Raw genomic sequence first — 8702 nt, forward strand, 5'->3', positions numbered from 1 at the left:
TCTGTTGCTAGGTAAACATAAGCTAGCAGCAACTTATGTACACACCACACACACACACACACACACACACACACACACACACACAGAGGCGCGTATACATATATGTGTCTATTATATATAATTATAGCTAAGAGGAAGCTTATGAGCTTATAAAGCAGATGGTAGATTTGTGTCACAGCCTGAAAATGAATGGTTCTTTTGATCTAAGGAGCCAATGCAAGTGTATCTGACAGTTTCCTAGATAAAGAAATGCTCTGGCCATCCGTGTCTCAAAGATGGATAGAATGGAGAATCCTGCAGGACAGAAGATGAGCCACACGCATTGGCAGCACTGAGATTCTTTTACAGTGGGGATTTGAATTTTCAGCTTTGTGCTTAAACATGTTTTACCAGCAGAAAGTAAACGAAACTGGCTCATAATGCAACATTGGGCTGGCCATCTGGTTTGGAGTCAAGTTTAATAAACCCAGAGACATTAACTCTACTTGTCTAGCACTACAACTAATCAAAGAAAGGCTGGTCAAAGCAACAGGGGTGGGAACAAGAGAACATAATTTGTGAATTGTGTAACTAGAGTTTCCATTCCTGTTTAAATTTTGAGGGGGAGAGGGAGAGGGAGATGAAGATGGAGAGGGAAAGGGAGAGGGAGAGAGAGAGAGGCGCAGGGAAGGGGGGATAGGGGGAGAGGTTGATTGATTTCAGGCACATAAAGGCCCTTGCAGCTCATATTTCTCATCCACAAGGAACTGGTGTTTGTTTTATAAGCAACTGGTTCACAACTGGGCTTCAACTGTCTGACCACATCCTGGAACATGCTGTTGAATCACACTCAGACCCACACTGACATCTGCAGGTAATTGAAACAGGGCTTTCCAGGACTGGATTCGAGACTCTGGATCCTCACTCAGCCTTTTAGCTTATCACAGTAGGGTGCTACCCCATAAAACTTCAATATCCTGGATGGCAATGAGTTCCTTTCAAACATATTCTCAATGTTTAAGTGCTTTCATACAACAAATTAATTCAGCGTATAGACAATGTGCTTGCTTTCGCTGCAAAGACCACAGACAAAGCGGTTTCCAGCACTTTTTATTTTCACTTTACACATCTCCCCGCTTTTCACATAGTCTCCAAGTGGTACACAGTGCTTTCTCAGTACCTTATGGAAAGATTACTCCCCAAAATCTAAACTCAATTTTGTAGTTATCCTAACTTAAGTTCACATGCATCAAAGAGTTTAACACACACACACACACACACACACACACAGAGAGAGAGAGAGAGAGAGAGAGAAAGAGAGAGAGAGAGAGAGAGAGAGAGAGAGAGAGAGAGAGAGAGAGAGAGAGCACAGCACAATTTACGGTAATAAATCTCTGCTAATAAGCATGCTTATTTATATATTCCATCAAAACTCTAAACCCAAAATAGGAAGAAAACAGAATTGTGGCAAAAATCAAGCAGCTCCATTCTTCCTAAGTTTTTCTATAATGCCTTTCAACCTGGCAAAAATGACAAAGTAATGTTTTATTGGGTCAATTTATAATTAGCGTGTTGCAACAATAGGATCTGTTAGCAGAGGCTGCTTTTACAGTGACTATCTTAGAGAAAGCCTGTTTTTCCAGGCTTGTAAATTCCAGTGAGTCATTCAACTTCTGAGGGAAAAAAATCAACATATAAAGAAGGCCTTATTCTACACATTAAAAGCACATAATAAAAAAAAATGCATCAAAGATTTCTAGTGGTAAGAAACAAAGAAAACAAGGATGACTGAGTGTGGTTTTGTACACCCGTAATCCCAGCAGTCAGGAGGCAGATGTGGGAAGAGTGTGAGTATAAGGCTATCATTGGCTGTATAAAAACAACAAACCAAGTTAAAAAAAAATATAAAGGGGGAGCATGGCAGTGTACACCTTTAATCCTAGCACTCAAGTGACGCAGTTATCTGTAAGCTTGAGGCCAGCCTGATCTACATAGTGATTCTGGGCTGGCCAGAGTGACACAGAAAGAACTTGTCTTAAAACAACTGATTTTAAAAAGAAAGGAAAAAAGGAAAAGAAAAAGAGGGAGAAGGAAGAAATGAAAAAAAAATCTCAAAACAAAACCTAGGGTAATTACTAGCTTGAGGGCTCATTAATACATTCCATCAATGGGCACTCATAAATAGACAGTTGTCTAATTTGGCAATGTGTTCCATTTTAAACATTTATTGATATTTTTATTTTTGGTGCCCAGAATGTATTTTCTTAAAGAAATGAAGTTATAGTGGTTAGGGTTGCAAGTTAATTAGCGAAAGTTGAGATACCGTATGTCTGCAGTGAGAGGGTGGAAACAGTTGTGGCAGTAAGATAAAACATATGTTGGAACGATTTTTAGCCCTGGTTAGTTCTCAGTGTTCTAGTTTTGCTCCATGAGGACATCATTACAGAAAGATAAGAAGGCAGGGTATTTCAAAGCACTTTCTATGCTAGTGTCTGATTTCACTTGAGAAATTCCAAGCCTTCTTACTTTTGATGACGGCACATGGTTTATGCACATAGGCACTGCTGAAGGTTTTATTTAACAAATGGAAACATAAATTTGGGAAAACAGATACAAGGGAGATACTGGCATGGAAAGAGAGCAAGAACCAAAAGTGGGGAGAGAGGTGGAGAAAATATGGATTTAGATCCCATGCCTTGCCCCCATGTTGTTCATTCTTTTTCTTTTAACTAGCATGTGTTGAGCTGTATTAGTGAGTGTGAGGACCAAGTAGTTCCATCATTTATTCATTTAGTAAATACTAATTGAGTAGATTAACATTATGCATAGAGTAAAGGATACCAGCCCGAACAAGATCGTCTTGGTCACTATCCCCACAGACATGAAACAGATAGCAGATAGCAGATAGTAAGGAGTTCAAGTCTACCCCTGGCTATTTGGGGTTGAAGGCTTCAAAACAACAAAACACTAATAAGGAAAAAGAAAAGCAAGCAAATAAACATAAATTGATACCTGTAATCCTAGGTACTTAAGACGTTGAAGCAGAAGGATCACCACAAAACAAGAGTCAAGGCCAGCAGGGTCTATATAGTGAAATCTAAACCAGCTAGGGCTACACTGTAAAAAATCTGTCTCTCAGTGTCTTTCTGTCTCTGTGTCTCTATGTCTCTGTTTCTGTCTCTCTGCGCCCATGTGTGCATGCGTGTGCGCGCATGTGCACGTGCACGTGTGTGCTTGGGTGCTTGTTTGCGTGTGTGCCTGCGTGTGTGCCTGCGTGCGTGCCTGTGTGCATGCATACATGCATGCGCGTACGTGTGTGCCCGTGTGTGTGTGTGCGCGCGTGTGTGTGGTGTGTGTGTGTGTGTGTGTGTGTGTGTTTAAAAGTTGAGGACAAGTCTGGGCTACAAAGCAAAACTATATTTTTAAAACAAAGAAAAATAAATCAGGGTTGGAGAAGCCAGGCATGGTAGCACAGGTCTGCAATGTAAGCACTTGGGAAGTAGAGGTAAATGGATCAGGGGATCCAGGCCAGCCTTAGCTACATAGTTTGAGGACAATTTGGGCTATATAACATCTTGTCTAAACCTAAACCACACACACACACACACACACACACATGCATGCATACACGCACACACAAGCATGCATGCACGCACACACACGCATGTGAAGAAAAAGGAAAAAGCGAGTAAAAGTGCCATAAATGGCGAAGCCAGGTCTCGGATTGCCTCCTGGTATCGCAATAACTACTTTCCACTAGATGGCTGAAGGTAACAGAGGAGCCTGGTAATACCAGCTGGAGCCAGGACAGACCAACTGGTCTCTAAGTGACTTAACTGCTAAGTTAACTTCAGTCGAGCTGGGCCCAGAACAAAAGAACCATCAGCTTGCACACAGAGCACTGTGGAAAACAAACAATTGTTATTTAAGTCTCTCAGATTTGTAAGGGGCAGGGGGTAATGTAGGCAATTTTATAATTGGTCATACATGCTGTGCATGGTAGATCAGCCCTGAAATCTCAGTGTTTGGAAGGCTGAGACAGCAGGACTTTTTTAATGAATAAAATTTTACTGTGTATCATTTTTAAAATCTATTCTTCCATTATGACCACTTGAAAGATTTGTACTTCTTTTTCCCCCACCAAAATATTTTTATTATTTAGAAACGTCACATAATGTACTCCAATCACACTCACTTCCCAGTCCTTCAGGACGTGACCACCTCTCCTGTGCTCCCTATCCCCAACACCAGAAAAAGAAGAAAAAATACCAAGACCAATTTGTGTTGCCCACATACTCACTGGAGTATGGTCAAATTCCCAGTGGTCAGCCCCTTAAAGAAAACTGAGTCCTTCCCCACCCCCACTCTTCCAGAAACCATCAACCATGAAGAGCTACACAGCCATACCACCACCCTGACTGGTCTTCTGGTCTCGGAAGCTAAATGGGTTAGTGGGCCAGGGTTAGTGCTTGGATGGGAGACAACAGGATATTTTAGAGGCCAGCCTGAGCCACATTGCAGGCAACATGAGGCTACAGAGAGAGATTCTTTTTCAAAAATAATGTTCCCCTCCATGCCGAAATAAATATGCTTATTGTGTAAAATATTGGGGTGAGAAAAAGAATACATAGATACATTTTTTTTGTACATGCAAACTTTCTCTGCCAGTATGCACAAGAAATGGAAAACAATTGCTTCTGGGGGAAAAGGAGCTAAAGTAGATGGGGAACGTGGCAGGGAATTCATTTAGCATTTAGAATTTGGAGGCATCTGAATACATTTACTATGAATGAATGATATCTATTCTTTATACTGGGGTCTTTTTAGAACCCTCGAATAATATCTAGGGGAAACTAGGAAATCATAAACTGGTATAATCTTTGTAGTTTGAAGGCATGGCTTAAGCACTGCTTATAAAAATATGCAAATACATATGCAATTCACAGACTATCCCTGGGAGAATCTGCCAGAAGCTGTTAACATTGGTTGCTTCTGAGGAGAGATATATTATACCCTTTTCCCTATATAGCCTTTTCACAGTTTGATTTTAATTTTAAAATTTAAATATGATGTTTTATTAATTCATTGAGAAGTTCATGCATGCAAACAATGTATCTTGATCATCCTCCCCTTCACTCAGCCCCTTAAACTCCTTTCAAATTTACCTTCCCACTCTACTCACATCCAACTTTGTGCCCTCTTTTTCTTTCCTTTTTGCAACCCACTAAGGTTCAGTTTGTACTGCCCATGTGTCTCTGAGTAGGGGCTCTCAATTGGAGTGCAGTTGACCTATTAGGAGCCACGCCCTTAAAGAAAACCTAGTCTTGCTTCCCTAGAAGCCATCAATTGTCAGTAGCACCTTGGCTAGAGGTGCTGGGGGGGGGGGGAGGAGGGTTCATGACCCCCCCTCCACCATTCTGGAAACTCACTGTTTTTTCTGCAAGTTTTGTGCAGCCAAGCACAGGAATTTTTAAATACGTATTGAACGTGTGCTGGCTTTCTGAAGGCAAACTAAGTGAAAATGCGTGCCTTTTGACATAGCAACTTGTATGCACCTCTAAGAATCTCTCCTAGACATGTTAGTACACAGTTGTAATCTCAGATACTCAGCAGGCTGAGGCAGGAGAATCAGAAGTTGGGAGTCCAGCCTCTGAGACACACGGAGAATCCTTGCCTTCCCCAAATGCTTGTTACAGAAATACAGATAGAAACAAAGATAAAGATGTAAGCTCCTACAGTTATATACACTAATATGTTATTTAACAAACTACCTAATGGGGCAAGTGAGATGGCTCAGTGGGTAAGAAATTTGCCACCAAACCTGATAACTTGAGTACAATCCCCCAAGCCCACATGGTGTAAGGAAAGAACTGACTCCCTCAGGGTGTCCTCTGACCTCTACAGACATTTGGTGTCATTATTTACTATGCATGTACACATTAACAAGTAGGAAATAAATAAATGTAAAGAGAATTAAAGAAACTAAATGGCCATCAATTAAGAATTAATTAAAAATGTAGACTGTTCATAAAAGAAAATACTATATAGATATGAAAAGTGAATCCGTAATAATCCACCACCTTGCTCAACTTATATTTTTGTTTGCTACAGGGTCTCACTGTGTAGCCCTGACTGTTATTGAAATCACTCTATAGATCAGGCTGGCCTAGACCTCACAAAGACCCATCTGCTTCTGCCTCTTAGATTCTGGGCCTAAAGGCATATACGACCACACCTGGCTAACAAAGAATATTCTTGAACTCTCAATGAACACTCCTTCTAGTCATTCATTTTCTTGCCTCAGCTTCCCGCGTGCTGGGATTATAAGCACACAACACTACACATGGCATAAATCCTGCAATTCTTGGACCTTTGCCAACCAACACAGTCCCGTCTCTTTTCCTAACTCCACAGGTCCCTAAGGAAGACAAGTATCTAGAGGGCAGAGTCACCCCACTTAGAGTCAGTGTAGGTATTTTGTCATCAGAAGACTTAGGCTGAAAATTCTTTGGACCCAAAGCACCAGGCCTCAGGAACTTGGCCAGAATCTTCTCTCTCTGAGGAATCCATTCTGTTCTTAGCTTTTCTTTAATCAGAGAGATAAGTAAGTACGGCCCCTATCCCCTAAGGCTCATGTAAGGTCCCTCTTGCCTTTGAAGACAAGATGGGGGTGGTGTTTTAAGAAGGTAAGGGTGAGGTCGAGGCAAGCAGGCCTTTCTTAGCATACTTCACAAAGAGTAGCATTGCCAAAGGAGAATCCAAAGAAAGACCCCCCTAAAAGATCATTCCACAAAGATTAAACAGCTTCTCTTTTCCACACATCAACATGACCCACTGTGTTTCTGTATCAGCGTTCTTACATACATTTATCCCTAAGATCTTGGCCATATTTAAACACTGCTTAGAACCATTACTTCCCCTAGCACGTTTCTTTAGGTCAGCTTTTTCTTTGGTACTTATTTTTAAAACACAGGTCCTTAGAAATATTATTTTCTACATTTAGTTCAATAGAAAACTTCATACTATTCACATAAATGGAAAATGAGGATCAGAATCCAGAGAGAGAGAGAGAATATTAATAAATATTACCTAAGATGGAACTCCTTGACAGAGGCTCCTCATGCAAGTTCTCCTCAGAGATGTCTGAAAGGCGGGCCCCTAATGCTCCTCCTCCTAGAGGTTATAGTGTCTGGGAAATACTTTCCAGGGGATTTTGTTTCAGCTTCTCCTATAGGTTAACAGCCCCCTGTGATTTTCTTTTGGCTCCGCCTATAAGTGAGAGTGACATTCTTTCAGCTCCCTCTATAGGTTAGCCAGGGCTATTAGCCAGCACAGTTTTATTGAGTGACTATTCTTTTTCAGATACAGCGCTAACTGCTTGAGATACAGGAGAAAAAGGAAGATAAGCTGTAATTGAGCCCAGATGGAGGAAGGCGAGCAACAGGGGTGCTATTAGAAGACATAGGACAGACTAAACACACCAATAGTCTCCATCTTCTGAGCCCATCTATTTAAACTATGAGTAAAAGCACACTGTCAGGAATGTCTCAGGGACTTCCAAATGATCAGATACTGTGGGAAACTGTCAGCCCAAATGTTAATTGACCTTGGTAATCACTCCCTCCTTTGCTTCACTGAAGCAGTTGTCTGCAGGGTTTTCTCCTATCTCCTTGTCACCTTCTCTCTTCCTTAACCAGATGCCTAAATGTTGATGCTTGCTACGATTTCTCCCTTCACCGTCTCCTCTTCACCTCCCTGTTGAAGTCTGCACACATTGCTTCTACCTACATAAGCTAGACTCCCAGACTCCAAAAGAACTCAAAAGTTCAGCCTCCCTCTTATCTTAGCCTTCCTCTTAGCCTCATTTTCAGCTTTATAGCATTATTATATTTCTGTAATGGATCTTTATTCGGCCTGTATCCTAGCTCCATCTACCTAATTCCTGTTTCCATCCCATGTTTGTTCAAGGTTCAGTCTCAAGCCACTGAGATACATCAACTGTGAGAGCATTTGGCTGAAGATCCAGCTCTAGTTTTCAGTGTACCTTCTGAGAAGCCTTCTGGAACCACAGCCTTTGCTTTTTATGCCCCAAACAACACACTCTACTCAGTCCCTTTGATTATTATTATTATTATTAATTATATAAGGTCTATGTCTAGGCTTGGGGACGTAAACCTGTAATCCAAGCACCTAGGAGGTTGAGACAGGAAGATTGAATTCTAGGCCAGTTTGGGCTCCAAGGCTAGAAAAAAAATCTGTCCCAAAACAAACAACAGAAAGCAAACTTGAGCTGTAAATAGTTAAATATAAATGAAAAGGAACTTGGAGGCCTATGGGGTTAATCACTGGCACTTAAAATGAGATTTTGTTTTGTTTTAGCCCATTTCCTTCCTTCTGTAGGGACACTGATTCGGGGAGCCACAAGGTCAGTCCTAGGAGAGGGCTCTTGCTGCAGAAGCCCAAAGTGATGGCTGGCAGGACACTGGTTACACATCTTACAAAGAAATGAATTATTTTTCAGATAAAAGAATCAGGTGTCTAACTGTCAGAAAATGGAGTTGCAAATATGTTTAGTGAAAACTAGTATCCTTGATTTCAATTTCCTAGCACAAGTATGAACTCATGCTTCTTTTTCTTTTTCTTTTCTTTTCTTTTTTTTTTTTTTTTGAGTCATGGCCTAAATAGCCTAGGCTATCCTAGAACTCAAAATCCTCCTGCCTTAG

Source organism: Apodemus sylvaticus, chromosome X, assembly GCF_947179515.1.
Source record: "Apodemus sylvaticus chromosome X, mApoSyl1.1, whole genome shotgun sequence".
Classification (NCBI taxonomy): Eukaryota; Metazoa; Chordata; class Mammalia; order Rodentia; family Muridae; genus Apodemus; species Apodemus sylvaticus.